We start from the raw sequence: 17,338 nt of genomic DNA on the forward strand, positions 1-17,338 counted from the left end.
GTGTAAAATGGCACAGTGATGCCATCTGTTGGTAAATGTTCATTACTGCAACTCTGTGTTTTACCGGGGTGCTTGAGATATCCGGATGTGTTGTGATGTACTGAACATGACTTGTTGAACAATGCCTCTGTCTCGTCATTTAACGTTCAAACAGCCACCTCCCACCACCGAGCCATGCAAAGACCAGATGACCATTGGTCCCATTTCCCAGAGGTCCTCAACATCCTCACTCAGGTCATTGCTGGTTGGAAAACTACACCCCTTCCAGAATCTCGATAGGACAAGGAAGGTGATTGAAAAGAAGACGGATAACATTACTAAAGAGATCGATGTTAAGATAGGAACGGTCTTTGGAAGCAATAGCAGGCCATTCAGCTGAACTACAGAGGGTTGTCAAGCGTGTGGATGAGGCAGGAGGAAGAATTGCTACTGTGGAAACTTCAACTAGATCAATAAATAAAGGCACTTGAGAAACAGGTGCGCGAAATTGCGGAGCACATTGACGGCTTGGATAATCGAGGACGCAGATGCAATATCCGTGTTGTGGGACTCCCGGAAAGGTACTCGTTCAGTATACATGTTCGTGGAATGGATCCCTGGCTACCTACAAATTGATACTAGGGCTGGTCGTGTGAAGCTGGACAGAGCCCATCGCTGTCAAGAACCGATACACGGTCACAACCAGCGCCCACGGCCAGTGGTTAGAAAGTTCCACAACTTCACCCACAAGCAGCGCGTCCTGGATGCGGCCAGACGCATATCGGTTCTGACTGTAGTCAAGGTCCAAGGGTCTCATTCTTCAATGATTATTCCACAGCGGTTGTACTAAGACGCGTGTCGTTTGATGAGGTGAAGGCTCGACTCAAGATAATGAATATGGACTACGCACTGATGTACCCGGCCACATTGAAGATTATGGTCAACGGATCGCCTAAAAAAACTTTACACACCAGAAGAGGTTGCTGCGTTTATTGACTCTCTCAGGTAAATAACTTTCAGCTGCACCTCCGCAGCATTGGATAACTTTTTTTACTTGAATCTGATCATGAAGCAGTGATGTGAGTTCTCAAGTGCTCCTGTTCAGCAATATTCGTATGTTTTATCATTTTTCTTGCTAAAGTAACTGCCACTATAGCTCTGACTAGGGTTGTCAACTGTCCCGTATTAGCCGGGATGTGCCTTATATTGGGCTAAATTGGTTTGTCCCGAAAGTGATCTCCCTTGTCTGGTATTTTCATCCAATCACGGTAATAGCGTAAACGCGCCAATTCCGGCAAAGTAATTTCTGTTGTTGTTTTCGGTCGGTTTGTCATATCAAGGAAATATGGGTAAACCTGCAAAAAAAGAAAAGACTGTGCAGCTACAACAAACAATGGGAAGCAAAAAAAAAAGACGTGGGTTAAGGCTGTCAGTGGTGACTCGGCGAAAGCCTTCTGTACTTTATGCCGTTAGGAATTCTCAATTGGCCATGGAGGGGAGAGTGACCAAACTCGGCATGCATCCACAGAATTGCACAAGGAGGCCACGCTAGCTAAATGTGCTAGCAATATCGGCGCATTCTTCGTGACGTCTACTGCGGAAAATTATTATCTGCCTCCTACGGAAGGCGAGCCGGTGTATTTCTCAGTTGCCAGTGATGCCTCAAACAAGGAAAATAGAAAAATGTTTCCAGTGTGCGTCAGATATTTCTCTATGTCTGATGGAGTGCAGTGCAAGTTACTTGACTTTTATGAAGACGGTGATGAAATGGCAAACATCAAGCTTTGAGGAACTGTCTGGAAAAGCATGAACTGGATATTAGACACATCACAGTCTATGCAGCAGGTAATGCCAATGTCAACTTTGGAAAACACCACTCCGTTTACCAGTTATTGAGCAGTGACAACAATCGCATTCTGAAAGCTAATTGCCCAGCTCACATAGCTCATAATGCCTTTTGCCTTTCCAATTGAATGAGAATATACACAGTATATTCATTCCCATTACACCCACACCGCCGTGTCACCGTGCACTGGCACGCCACCTTTTGTTCCTTATTTGGTAGTGAGAAAGTTAGCAACCCTAGCTCAGACTGAGATGTGTGGGAATCTATGTTGGTGCCCAGTCTTGGTTTTAGGTGGAAGAGCCTCAATCTTATTTTATTGAATTTATTTATTTATATCGCTTGTTTATGCTCGGCGAGATGGAGGCGAGTTCAACACATGGGAAAAGGTACCATCCCATCTTTACAGTAGGATTCAGTCTGGATATTGGTTGGTCAAAGTGCAATAGCAGGTAAGACTGCGTGAATGAACATTAGAGGGAGCCATAACCCCATTCATATTTTTTTCCCCCACCTTTATTTAACCAGGTAGGATAGTTGAGAACAAGTTCTCATTTACAACTGCGACCTGGCCAAGATAAAGCAAAGCAGTTCGACACATACAACAGAGTTACACATGGAATAAACAAACATACAATCAATAATACAGTAGAAAAGTCTATATACAGCATGTGCAAATGAGGTAGGATAAGAGAGGTTGGGCAATAAATAGGCCATAGTGGCGAAGTAATTACAATATAGCAATTAAACACTGGAATGGTAGAATGTGCAGAAGATGAATGTGCAAGTAGAGATACTGGAGCAAGGAGCAAGATAAATAAATACTGTATGGGGATGAGGTAGATTGGATGGGCTATTTACAGACGAGCTATGTATAGGTGCAGTGATCTGTGAGCTTCTCTGACAGCTGGTGCTTAAAGCTAGTGAGGGAGGTAAGAGTCTCCAGCTTTAGTGATTTTTGCAGTTCGTTCCAGTCATTGGCAGCAGAGAACTGGAAGGAGAGGTGGCCGAAGGAAGAATTGGCTTTGGGGGTGACCAGTGAGATATACCTGCTGGAGCGCGTGCTATGGATAGGTGCTGCTATGGTGACCAGTGAGCTGAGATAAGTCGGGGCTTTACCTAGCAGAGACTTGTAGATGACCTGGAGCCAGTGGGTTTGGCGACGAGTATGAAGCAAGGGCTAGCCAAAGAGAGCATTGGTGACAAAACTGATGGCACTGTGGGAAACTGCATCCAATTTGTTGGGTAGAGTGTTGGAGGCCATGTGTAACTCTGTGTTGTTGTTTGTGTCGCACTGCTTTGCATTATCTTGGCCAGGTCACAGTTGTAAATGAGAACCTGTTCTCAACTAGCCTACCTGGTTAAATAAAGGTTAAATACAAAAATGGAATAAACAAACATACAGTCAATAACTCAATAGAAAAAAGTCTATATACAGTGTGTGCAAATGAGGTGAGGTAAGGAAATAAATAGGCTATAGTGGCAAAATAATTAGAATTTAGCAATTAAACACTGGAGTGATACATGTGCAAGTAGAGATACTGGGGTGCAAAGTAGCAAAAATAAATAACAGAATGGGGCTGAGGTAGTTGGATGTGGTAGTGGGTTTGGCAATGAATTTGAAGCGAAGGCCATCCAATGAGAGCATACAGGTCACAGTGGTGGGTAGTATATGGGGCTTTGGTTACAAAACTGATGGCTCTGTGATAGACTGCATCCAATTTGCTGAGTAGAGTGTTGGAGGCTATTTTGTAAATGACATCGCCGAAGTCAAGGATCGGAAGGATAGTCAGTATTATGAGGGTATGTTTGAGTGAAGGATGCTTTTTTTGCAAAATAGGAGGCCGATTTCTAGATTTAATTTTGGATTGGAGATGCTTAATGTGAGTCTGGAAGGAGAGTTTACATTCTAACCAGACACCTAGAATATGTGGACATCTACAAATACCTAAGTCAGAACTAACCAGAGTAGTGATGCTGGACGGGCGGGTGCTGGTAGCGATCGGTTGAAGAGCATGCATTTAGTTTTACTTGCATTTAAGAGCAGTTGGAGGCCATGGAAGGAGAGTTGTATGGCATTGAAGCTCGTCTGGAGGTTAGTTAACACAGTGTCCAAAGAAGGGCCAGAAGTATACAGAATGGTATCGTCTGCGTAGAGGTGGATCAGAGAATCACCAGCAGCAAGAGCGACATACAGAGAAAAGAGTTGGCCCGAGAATTGAACCCTATGGCACCCCCATAGATTGCCAGAGGTCCGGACAACAGGCCCTCCGATTTGGCACACTGAACTCTGTCTGAGAAGTAGTTGATGATCCAGGCTAGGCAGTCATTTGAGACACCAAGGCTGTTGAGTCTACCGATAAGAATGTGGTGATTGACTGAGTCGAAAGCTTTGGCCAGGTCTATGTATACAGCTGCACAGTATTGTCTCTTATCAATGGAGGTTATGATATCGTTTTGGAACTTGAGCGTGGGTGAGGTGCACCCATGACCAGCTCGGAAACCAGATTGCATAGTGGAGACGGTACGGTGGGATTCGAAATGGTCGGTGATCTGTTTGTTAACTTGGCTTTCGAAGACCTTAGAAAGGCAGGGTAGGATAGATATAGGTCTGTAGCAGTTTGGGTCTAGTGTCTCCCCATTTGAAGAGGGGGATGACCTCGGCAGCTTTCCAATCTTTGGGGATCTCAGACGTTACGAAAGAGAGGTTGAACAGGCTAGTAATAGAGGTTGCAACAATTGTGGCAGATAATTTTAGAAAGAGATGGTCCAGATTTTCTAGCCCAGCTGATTCGTAAGGGTCCAGATTTTGCAGCTCTTTCAGAACATCAGCTATCTGGATTTGGGTGAATGAGAAATGGGGGAGGCTTGGGCAAGTTGCTGTGAGCAGTGCAGGGCTGTTGGCCGGGGTTGGGGTAGCCAGGTGGAAAGCATGGCTAGCCATAGAAAAATGCTTCTTGAAATTCTCAATTGTTGTGGATTTATTGGTAGTGACAGTGTTTCCTAGCCTAAGTGCAGTGGGCAGCTGGGAGGAGGTTCTCTTATTCTCAATGGAGTTTAGTGTCCCAGAACCTTTTGGAGTTTGTGCTTCAGGATGTAAGTTTCTGTTTGAAAAAGCTAGCCTTTGCTTTCCTAACTGCCTGTGTATTGATTCCTAACTTCCCTGAAAGTTGCAAATCATGGTGGCTATTCGATGCTAATGCAGAACGCCACAGGATGTTTTTGTGCTGGTCAAGGGCAGTCAGGTCTGGAGTGAACCACAGCTATATCTGTTCCTGGTTCTAACATTTTTGAATGGGGCATGCTTATGTAAGATTGTGAGGAAAGCACTTTTAAAGAATAACCAGACCTCAATGCGTCAGTAGAAGATGCCAATATCCTTCCAGGATACCCGGGCCAGGTTGATTAGAAAGGCCTGCTCGCGGAAGTGTTTTAGGGAGTGTTTGACAGTGATGAGGGGTGGTCGTTTGATCGCAGACCCATTACGGACGCAAGCAATGAAGCAGTGATCGCTGAGATCCTGGTTGAAGACGACAGAGGTGTATTTGGGCGGCAGGTTGGTCAGGATGATTGGCCAGTGTGATATTTATGAGGGTGCCAGTGTTTACGGATTTGGGGTTGTATCTGGTAGGATCATTGATAATTTGTGTGAGATTGAGAGCATCAAGCTTAGATTGTAGGATGGCCGGAGTGTTAAGCATGTCCCAGTTTAGGTCACCTAACAGCACGAGCTCTGAAGATAGATGGGGGGCAGTCAATTCACATATGGTGTCCAGGGCACAGCTGGGGGCAGAAGGTGGTCAATAGCAAGCGGCAACGGAGAGAGAATTGTTTCTGGAAAGGTGGATTTTTTTTAATAGTAGAACTCAAATTGTTTGGGCACAGACCTGGATAGTATGACGGATCTCTACAGGCTTTCTCTGCAGTAGATAGCAACTTTCAGGGTTTTTGGTGGCCTTCCTAAGCCAGGATTCAGACACGACTAGGACGTCTGGGTTGGCAAAGTGTGCTAAAGCAGTGAATAAAACAAACTTAGGGAGGAGGCTTCTAATGTTAACATGCATGAAACCGAGGCTTTTACGGTTACAGAAGTCAACATATGATAGCGCCTGAGGAATGGGAGTGGAGCTAGGCACTGCAGGACCTGGATTAACCTCTGTCTCCAGAGGAACAGAGGAGGAGTAGGATAAGGGTATGGATAAAGGCTATAAGAACTGATCGTCTAGTACGTTCGGAACAGAGAGTAAAAGGAGCAGGTTTCTGGGCGCGGTAGAATAGATTCAATGCATAATGTACAGACAAAGGTATGGTAGGATGTGAGTACATTGGAGGTAAACCTAGGCATTGAGTGACGATGAGAGAGGTATTGTTTCTAGAGTCATCAATTAAACCAGGTGAGGTGACTGCATGTGTGGGAGGTGGGACAAGAGGGTTAGCTAAGGCATATTGAGCAGGGCTGGAGGCTCTACAGTGAAAAAAGACAATAATCACTAACCAAAACAGCAATGGACAAGGCATATTGATATTAGGGAGAGGCATGCGTAGCCGAGTGATCATAGGGTCCTGTGAGTAGCTGGGCGGGCAGGAGACACGGCGATTCAGACAGCTAGCGGGCCGGGGATAGCAGAAGGGCCTTAGGGGGACGTCGCGACGGAAGAAGTCTGTTGTAGCCCACTCATGCAGTTACGTCGGCAGACCAGTCGTGATGGATCAGCAGGGGTCCATGTAGTAAAAGGGTCCAAGCCAATTGGCAAAATAGGTATAGTAGCCCAAAAAATTGGCTGATGGATCTCTTCAGCTAACAGTCTGGTATGCTCTTGACAGATAGCGGGCCGCGGCTAGCAGATGGGCATTCAGGGGACATCGCGACGGAGGAGCCTTTTGGAAACCCACCTCGGGCGGATTATGTCTGTAGTCCAGTCATGATGGATCGGCGGGGCTCCGTATTGGCAATAAAAGGGGTCCAGGCCAATTGGCAAAATAGGTATTGTAGCACAATGAGTGGCTGATGGACCTCTTCAGCTAGCCAGGAGATGGGCCTAGCATAGGCTAGCTCCAGGCTAATTGGTGCTTTTTCCGGGACAGAGACGTTAGCCAGAAGAAGCCAATCGGATAGCAGCTAGCTAGCTGGGATGATTCAGGTGAAGAGGTTCACAGCTTGCGGTAGGAATCCATGGATATGGAGAAAAATAAGTCCGATAAGCTCTGGGTTGAATCTGCGCTGTGCAGACTGGCAGGAGTTGTCCCGACTAAAGGTTAGCTGATGACCGCTAGCAGTGGCTAGCTGACTAGTAGCTAGTTAGCTGGCGAGCTTCTGTTGGGGGTTCCGGTTCTAAAGTAAATAAAATAGCAGATATATACCACATTGGATGAGGTGGGTTGCAGGAGAGTATGTTGAAGTTGGGGTTAAGAAAAATATGTTTATAATAAATTAAATTAAATTGTATGCGGAGAAAAAAGATATATGAAGATATATACACGGGACACGACGAAGACAAAAGACTAATGATTGCTACGGCATCTTGGATTGAAACAAGGAAGATGGAAGAAGGTACTGTCTTTGGAATAAAGAAAATATTGATATTGCTCTGTTGCAAGAAATTAATTTGGATATTAAGGAGCATCTGAAATTGCAACAAGGGAGGTTTGGCCAAGTGTTTTTCTCATGCTTTACATCCAGAAGTAGAGGTGTAGCAATTCCTGGGAAAAATAACCTATCACTTAGTGTCGAATTGTATGAAAGATACATATGGTTGTTTTGTTATAATTAATGGTACTTTACACGGGCAGAACATTTCCATAATGAATATTTACTTCCCCCCCCTGCCCACCCTCCTTGATTTCCTCACTAAAGTATTTCTAGACATTTCAGAATTCAACTCAGACATTGCAGTAGTTGGAGGAGATTTTAATTGTTTTTTGAACCCCCTTATTGACAAGTTTCCCAGCGGTATAGCTTCACTCTCTCCTCAAACTAGGTCACTTAAAGCTATTTGTGATAATCTGGGGTATGCTGATGTTTGGAGAACCTTTCATCCCTCCAACAGAGAGTTCACTTTTTTCTCTGCACCTCATGGATGTCAGACTAGAATATATATATTTTTTTATGTCCAGGATGTCTTTGCAATCTGTTTCATCCGCTAGGATAGGAAGCATAGTCATATCAGATCGTGCGGAGGTCATCCTAGACCTTGGAGGTTGAATACAACCATTCTTAAAGACCATACATTCACATCATATTTTTATTACAGAGTTTAAACCATTTTTTCTCTAACTCTCGACAGAACCCCTCGCTTCTTTGGGAAACCTGTAAAGCGTACGCCAGGGGTCCGATTATGTCATACACAGCCACTGAAGCGGGAAAAGCAAAAACATTAGAGGGTGAATTAGGTACTAAAGAGAAGGACTACATTAAAACTCCTGCCCTATTAAAGGAAATATCAGTCCTTAGATCAACGTTGGACTCACTCCTAACACAGGACGCTGAAAAGAAGATGAGATTTGTCAGGCAAGAGCTATATGAACATGGTGATAAACCAGGAAAGTACTTGGCTACCTAGCTAAAAAGAGAGCTGACTCACAGTGAATTGCTACTATTACTGAGTCTGATGGCAATCATTTATATGAAAATAAATTGATAAATTAACAGAGGTCTCTCCTTAATGCACCTATTACCGATAATAGGTGCATTAAAGCTTTCGAAAGTTCTAGCCACAAGATTAGAGGACTCACTGCCACTAATATTGAAAGGAGACCAAACAGACTTCATTAAGGGCCGTAAGTCATGTAACAATGTCAGGCAGCTTCTTAATGTTATTCAAGCCTACCAACGAAGTGCTATGGCTGGTCTTGCGCTCTCCCTAGACGCTGAGAAAGCATTTGACCGTGTGGAGTGGTCTTACCTATTATTTGCTCTGACTAAATTTGGTTTAGGGGACAACTTTATAAAATAGGTTAAAGTTTTCTCAGGCTGCTGTCCTTACTAATGGGCTACGGTAAAATAGATTCTCTATACACAGAGGTACTAGACAGGGCTGTCCTTTGTCCCCTCTCTTATTTGCACTCGTTATGGAACCACTGACCGAGGCCGTCAGGGTAAAGCCTGCTATACAGGGGCTGCTCATTGGTGAGGTTCACCATAAAATAAGCTTGTATGCTGATGATGTCCTGACATTCATCTCTAGTTCCGAGACTTCATCTTCTTAATATTATTGAATTATTATTATTATTATTATTATTATTATTCAGTGAAATCTCAGGCTACAAGATGAACTAAATCAGAGGCTATGCCACTTGGTAACCTTCATTCTGTACCTAATACTTCTCCCCCCTTTCCTTTTAAATGGCCTCCCTCAGGTTTTACGTATCTGGGTATATTTGTAACTTCTAAATTCCAGCAAATGTAGAAAGCTAATTTTATTTCCTTGTTTGATACAATAACACAGGATCTGGAGTGCTTGAACTCGCTTCCTATTTAATGGTTGGGTAGAATATCCCTCTTAAAAATGAACATTGGACCCAGTTTCTTTACTCTTAGGTCTCCCTAGCAGACATGTAACTTCTGTGGGTAAGAGGAGGCTTTACAACATCCTTACTTTCGCAGTGAGGAAAAACATCTTCTTACAGTGGATTAGTGATCAGGTTCCTTCTATTAAAGATTGGCATAAGATACTATTTGAATGGGTGCCACTGGAATATCTGACATGTACATTGCATTCTAAAACAGATCAGTTCTACAAAGTATGGGAACCTTATCTAAATGATCTAGAACCTGAGGTATCAGCTATTATGCTGCAAGGATTTTCTTAGAATGGTGGTGATCTATTTGTTTAAGAATTATACTGTACGTTCCATGTGTTGAACCTTACTTCTTGGTTTAAACTGAGCTTTAGTGTTTAATTTCTGTTCGTTTGTTTAAAATGTATGTATTGGGAGATGCAATGATGGGGAGGGGAAGATGGTTGGTGTGTGTGTGTGGGTGTGTTGTGACGGTCCTGAATTTGTCTGAACCGTCTCAGTGCTTCTCCTTCCAAAAGGTCGCTTCCTTTTTAATTCCCAATTAAATATCCAGCATCAGCTGCGCAAAAGTGGAGTTGTGATGGAGACGCGAATGAGGATGTGTTCAAACCTCAGTTCCGAAGCGTCTTTATTCTGTTTGTTTTGTTGTATTTAAAAGTGTGCTTTGTAGCCTAGTCGCAAGTTTAACCAGGATCGGATCCACGCATTGCTACCTTTGGACTACACATCTCAGTTGTTTTCCGCTGGTTCTTTGTGGCCTTTCTCCGCTGGAGATCTGTTGGCGGATTGGATTGTCTGACTGACCACAACTATTTTGCATACGGTATTTCATTTGTTTTAGAGTGATGTATACCGTGATATTTAAGACTTATTGAGATGTGATATTATTTATGGTTGTGTGGTAAAAGATTTGATATTTTGACTATGATTGAGACTGCGTTTACGCTACACTTTATAAGTGGACAAACATTGCATGACTAAGGTCACTTGAGTTCATTTACCGGGCTGGACTCTTTTTAGGCCCAAAGTACGGGACTTTTCTGGAGGAACCAGGGATCATTATTTTGTTATATTATTGTCTGTGTGATCATTTATGTTGGTTATACAACCCACGCAAAATAATACAGTTGTTTTGAAGTTATTTCCAATGTTTTAATGGTTTATGAAAAATTTCAATCCAGACTTTTACATGAGTCCTTTGTATTGGTGTAGACTTGACGGACCAGACAGGACTGTTTCCCTCCCAAACCAAAAGGAGAAATCAATATTTTCTCTGGTAGTCACAACCTACCTGGCACCCCTTCAAACAATAACCTGAAGTCAAAACTTACTGTGTGTGTGTGCTGTTTTTTTTGCTTTGTCTTTGTTGAATCTCTTAATATGGGTGAAAATTGTGAAATTCCAATAAAAATACTGCTACAAAAAAAATGGTGGTCACAAACGCTCACTTAACTAATGTTGCTTGTAGCTTTAAAATTAGGATCCTATACCTTAAGTATTTGGTGATGGTAGTTATCTAGCTAAGTAACTCTCTTTTCCTTTTCTTCTTATTTCAGAGAAAGCATGTACACCATCTTAAAAAGTATGGAGAACTGACGGCAAACATACTGAAGAGAGAACATGCCCCTAAGACTCCCTCCACCATCAAGCAGAGCACATTACTGAAGACGGTGTCTCTCAAATCCATCGACAAAGCTGTGATGAAGTATGTGGTCCAAGGGCTCCAACCATTTTCTGTTGTAGAACAAGAACCGATTAGAGAGTTTGTCCAGGATCTACAGCTTAACCAGTTGAGTCTATGGGGGCGCTATTTCATTATTGGATAAAAAAAGTGCCCCTTTTAAGCGCAATATTTTGTCACGAAAAGATGCTCGACTATGCATATAATTGACAGCTTTGGAAAGAAAACAGTCTGACGTATCCAAAACTGCAAAGATATTATCTGTGAGTGCCACAGAACTCATGCTACAGGCGAAACCAAGATGAAACTTCAAACAGGAAATGAGCAGAATTTCTGAAGCTCTGTTTTCCATTGTCTTCTTATATGGCTGTGAATGCACCACGAACGAGCCTGCCCTTTCTGTCAATTCTTCAAGATGTCTGCAGCATTGTGACGTATTTGTAGGCATATCATTGGAAGATTGGCCATAAGAGACTACATTTTCCAGGGGTCCGCCCGGTGTCCTTTGTCTAAATTGGTGCGTAATCTTCAGGTGCGGGCATTTTCTCCTGGGATTCAGGAGAGAAAGCACACTTCCACGAACGATATATCATCGAAGATATATGTGAAAAACACCTTGAGGATTGGTTCTAAACAACGTTTGCCATGTTTCAGTCGATATTATGGAGTTAATTTGGAAAAAAGTTTGGCGTTTTGATGACTGGATTTTCGGGTTTTTTTGGTAGCCAAACGGAGCGATTTCTCCTAAACCAATCATCTTTCAGGAAAAACTGAACATTTGCTATCTAACAGTCTCCTCATTGAAAACATCTGAAGTTCTTCAAAGGTAAATTATTTTATTTGAATGCTTTTCTGGTTTTTGTGAAAATGTTGCCTGCTGAATGCTAACGCTAACGCTAAATGCTACGCTAGCTAGCTACTGTTACACAAATGATTGTTTTCCTATGGTTGAGAAGCATATTTTGAAAATCTGAGATGACAGTGTTGTTAACAAAAGGCTAAGCTTGAGAGCTAGCATATTTATTTCATTTCATTTGCGATTTTCATGAATAGTTAACGTTGTGTTATGCTCGATCCCGGATCCGGGATGGCTAAGTGCTAGAGGTTAACTCAAAGATCTTATCAAGGCCCACACTGCGCTCCAGGGTTGATGAAGCCTCCAAGGAAATTGAGAAGGTGACTAAGGCCACGAGAGGAGTTAACCACATCGCCGCCACCGACTGCTGGTCTGCAAGAAGACAGAGCTTCATTGGTGTTTACAGCCCACTCGATAGACCCTGACAGTCTCAACAGATGTTCTGCAGCCCTGGCCTGTAAACGGTTGAGAGGATCATACACCTTTGTGTTGGCAGGGGCCCTAAATGACATCCATTCTGAGATTAAAATCCGGGCTAAGATTGTTAGAACAACAACAGACAACGGCTCTAACTTCTTGAAAGCTTTCCAAGTTTTTGGATAAGATGAAAACATCGAGACAGTGGAAGCAGTGGGTGGTGAAGCAGCTCAGCCAGGACAGGAAGATGGTGAAGAGGAACAAGAGGAGAGTGAAGAAGTGGAGTTTGTTGATGTGGCCACGATCCTGAATGAAGATGATGATTTTGTGTACCAGCTGCCGAAGCACCAGCGTTGTGCTTGCCACCTACTCAACTTAGTATCTACAGTGGATGCCCTGAAGGCAACATCCAGTGAGGCTTACAAAAAAGTATCCCGTTCAACATTTGGCAAGTGGCAAGCACTTTGGAACACATGCTGAATATCCACACTTGCAGCATGTTGTAGCCATACACTATTTAGTCAACTACTCATCCAGCCATTGATTACTGTAGTTAAATCGGGTGAAATGGTTAGTGGTCACCTTTGTATAGGGTTACGAAACACAGTGTGTGTGTGTCTATATATATATATATATATATTTCATAGGTTCAATCCAGCTGAACTTGCCTTCCTCACAGTGTATGCTGCCACCATGAGCCCAGTCGCAAAGGCCATCAACATCCTGCAGGCTGAAACCAATGTCCAGATGGGCTGGCTACTTCCAACTATCAACCTGCTGATCACAAAACTTGACTGAATCAAGTTGTCCATGAAGTACTGTAAGCCTCTGGTGGATGTGCTACAACTGAGACTGAAGAAGCGCTTCAGCCACATGTTTCACGACCCTGAGCTGATAGCCGCTGCAATCCTTCTCCCCAAATTCTAAACAACGTAGACAAAGCATGACGCCACCATCAGAATGGGTAAGACAACATGTGGTTAATTAACAGTATTTTATTATTCATAAACAACTGTGTATAGTGTTCATTTGTGTTAAGAGAATTATGTACTCAATGTTCATAAACTGAACTACTCGGTCTGCTACCAAGAATTTGTAAGATTCTTGTTGAAATGAAACAGACAGAGGCCAGTCTACAATAGTCAGCAACGTTTATTTACGGGAGCTCTCCCCATCATATCATGTACATTGGTTTATACACAGCTCAAAAAATAAAGGGGACACTTAAACAACACAATGTAACTCCAAGTCAATCACACTTCTGTGAAATCAAACTGTCCACTTAGGAAGCAGCACTGATTGACAATACATTTCACATGCTGTTGTGCAAATGGAAGACAACAGGTGGAAATTATAGGCAATTAGCAAGACACCCCCAATAAAGGAGTGGTTCTGCAGGTGGTGACCACAGACCACTTCTCAGTTCCTATGCTTCCTGGCTGATGTTTTGGTCACTTGAATGCTGGCGATGCTTTCACTCTAGTGGTAGCATGAGACGGAGTCTACAACCCACACACGTGGCTCAGGTAATGCAGCTCATCCAGGATGGCACATCAATGTGAGCTGTGGCAAGAAGGTTTGCTGTGCCTGTCAGCGTCGTGTCCAGAGCATGGAGGCCCTACCAGCAGACAGGCCGGTACATCAGGAGACATGGAGGAGGCCGTAGGAGTGCAAAAACCCAGCAGCAGGACCGCTACCTCCGCCTTAGTGCAAGGAGGAGCAGGAGGAGCACTGCCAGAGCCCTGCAAAAGGACCTCCAGCAGGCCACAAATGTGCATGTGTCTGCTCAAACGGTCAGAAACAGACTCCATGAGGGTGGTATGAGGGCCCAACATCCACAGGTGGGGGTTGTGCTTACAGCCCAACACCGTGCAGGATGTTTGGCATTTGCCAGAGAACACCAAGATTGGCGCCACTGGCGCCCGCCCTGTGCTCTTCACAGATGAAAGCAGGTTCACACTGAGCACGTGACAGAGACGCCGTGGAGAACGTTCTGCTGCCTGCAACATCCTCCAGCATGACCGGTTGGCGGTGGGTCAGTCATGGTGTGGGGTGGCATTTCTTTGGGGGGCCGCACAGCCCTCCATGTGCTCGCCAGTGGTAGCCTGACTGCCATTAGGTACCGAGATGAGATCCTCAGACCCCTTGTGAGACCATATGCTGGTGCGGTTGGCCCTGGGTTCCCCCTAATGCAAGACAATGCTAGACCTCATGTGGCTGGAGTGTGTCAGCAGTTCCTGCAAGAGGAAGGCATTGATGCTATGGACTGGCCTGTCCGTTCCCCAGACCTGAATCTAATTGAGCACATCTGGGACATCATGTCTCGCTCCATCCACCAACGCCACGTTGCACCACAGACTGTCCAGGAGTTGGCGGATGCTTTAGTCCAGGTCTGGGAGGAGATCCCTCAGATCTCCCTCAAATCTACTGAGCCTCATTGTGACTTGTTTTAAGGACATCAAAGTTGGATCAGCCTGTAGTGTGGTTTTCCACTTTAATTTTGAGTGTGACTCCAAATCCAGACCTCCATGGGTTGATAAATTTGATTTCCATTGATAATTTTTGTGTGATTTTGTTGTCAGCACATTCAACTATGTAAAGAAAAAAGTATTTAATAAGAATATTTCATTCATTCAGATCTAGGATGTGTTATTTTAGTGTTCCCTTTATTTTTTTGAGCAGTGTATATCTCCCATTTCGTCATAAATGTCCCTCTTCTCAGACAATGACAATATAGTCTACAAGTTTTCTCCTACACATATATTGCTTATCACATACTACAACATGTGGCACAATTTACTGCAAGCCCAACGGTTTCTCCCCTCTTTGTGTGGGGGGACTTCCTTCCCCGTTATCAGTTTCACAGAGGGCACAAGTTGTCTGCCACAGTTTCTCTTCTCTTATGGACAAACATTCTTCCTCATTATACAGAGACATGGTACAATTATGTTTGTTATAGTTCTACTTTAAATGTATACATAATTTAGTCATTATTCATACAATTCATAACAATTTGACACTTCATAGATTTGAGAATCACCCATTTAAACTACATTCCTGACTCTGTGGTTCAGTCCGATGGGTAGAACACTTGAAAAATTAAAGGAGAGCCGCACACTCTAGGAGCTCAGATGTAATCATTTTAATAACCAACGTCGCCTCTAGATCAGTCTACTTAGCCCTGTTGCTTGGTTTATATAACGGCAGGTAGCCTAGTGGTTAGAGCGTTGGACCAGTAACCGAAAGGTTGCTAGATCGAATATCCGAGCTGACAAGGTAAAACTCTGTCGCTCTGCCCCTGAACAAGGCAGTTAATCCACTGTTCCTAGGCCGTCATTGTAAATAAGATTTTTTTTTCTTAACTGACTTGCCTAGTTAAATAAAAATATGGATGGGGATGGATTCACGTAGGCTCATAACGGCATGATTTCTATTGTCATCTTCCTTGTATTTCAGGAATGGACGACATCAAGGACCACCTGGAAGAACCCTTGCAGCAGCTAGGTGATGGCACCAGTTCATCAGATGAGGACTTCTTCTCTGCATTGAAAACGTCTCAAGCACAGGAAAGCTCCAATCAGCTGGACAGATTCCTGGCCTGTTCAGCTGATCGTATGGAGTTGCTCAAGTCCTTCTCGGCAGTCTGTAACCTGTCTCTGAGGTTAAACACACCCGTACCTGCATCAGCTTCCTGTGGAAGGCTGTTCAGCATTGCAGGACTTGTTTTCAGCCCCAGGAGAGCAAGGCTGTATTCCAGAAACTTTGAAAACCAGCTTTCACTGAAGATTAACCATAAATTCTTCAACTTCAAGTAATGACAGCTTAACGCTTGCAAGGCCAAGGACAAGGATGCCTTATGCATTTTTGTTAACTGTGAAATTTCAACATAAATTATAGGTGTCCTTGTTACAAAGTTATGACCAGACACTGATTTCTAATACAGTTCCATCAGTGGTGATGTCCTCATATTCCTACAGTGATGTTTTGTGTACTTTTGATGAGCTGTTTTTTCTAAAGCAATGTAACTGATTGTAAGTACTGATTGTAAGTACTGGCTATATTCCTTTTCTATTAAGGCATAATTCTGTTTTGTCTGTAAGAGATGTATTTTGAAGTGTTGCCTATATTTGACAATCCACTTTTTATTTTTTTTTATCTGAGCTCTTACTGCGTCCTTAAGACTTAACTTTCAGAAAAACTCAAACTAAATAAAAGGTCTGGTTGTTTTGCTTTTTAGATTTACGGCTCTTACGTTTCATACTTTTGATACATCCACCACTGCTTAATATAAGGAATTGAATGTATAACTTTTACTTTGTACTTTCACTCAAGTATGATAATTGTTACTTTTTACACTACTGTACTTAAGTACATTTAAAACCAGATACTTTTTTACTTATACTCAAGTAGTATTTGACTTGGTACCTTGGTCACTTTTACTTGAGTAATTTTCTATTAAGGTATCTTTACGTTTTACTCAAGACAATTGAGTACCTTTTCCACCCCTGCCAGCAACAAGGCACACTTGTTGGGTCAGCACAAGATGCAGTTTAGCATTGGCTTTAGAGGAAGCAGACCTGTGCTGGGTTAAAAATTTTAAAAAAAAATGTTTTATTCAAAATGCAGATCAACAATTTACATTCTTACAACATACAAAACAGAACGCAGGTATTAACGAGAAAATACTGAAACAAACAAACAATTCTAGTGCAATTATAATCACTCTGAAAATTTTTTTTTGTAATGATTTAGGAAAATGTTATTTTGTTATTGACCAAATACTTATTTTCCATAATTTGCAAATAAATTCATTGAAAATCCTACAATGTGATTTTCAGGATTATTTTTTTCTAATTTTGTCTGTCATAGTTGAAGTGTACCTATGATGAAAATTACAGGCCTCATCTTTTTAAGTGAGAGAACTTGCACAATTGGTGGCTGACTAAATACTTTTTTGCCCCACTGTAAGTAATTTGCAAGGTTTTCCCAAAATTCTGAAACAAATTTACATTCAAAGAATAAGTGAGACAAATTCTCACCTTTT

General features: G+C 42.8%; 1 long non-coding RNA gene across 1 annotated transcript; it reads left to right on the top strand.

Annotated features, from left to right (window-relative positions):
- Positions 1–90: 90 nt before the first annotated feature.
- On the top strand, positions 91–16,985 carry LOC118944864. The gene is made up of 4 exons (XR_005040256.1): positions 91–984; positions 10,897–11,129; positions 12,942–13,258; positions 15,751–16,985. It is a non-coding gene; the product is annotated as an uncharacterized LOC118944864 (long non-coding RNA).
- Positions 16,986–17,338: the final 353 nt, after the last annotated feature.

This window comes from Oncorhynchus mykiss, chromosome 28 (genome assembly GCF_013265735.2).
Source record: "Oncorhynchus mykiss isolate Arlee chromosome 28, USDA_OmykA_1.1, whole genome shotgun sequence".
Lineage (NCBI taxonomy): Eukaryota > Metazoa > Chordata > Actinopteri > Salmoniformes > Salmonidae > Oncorhynchus > Oncorhynchus mykiss.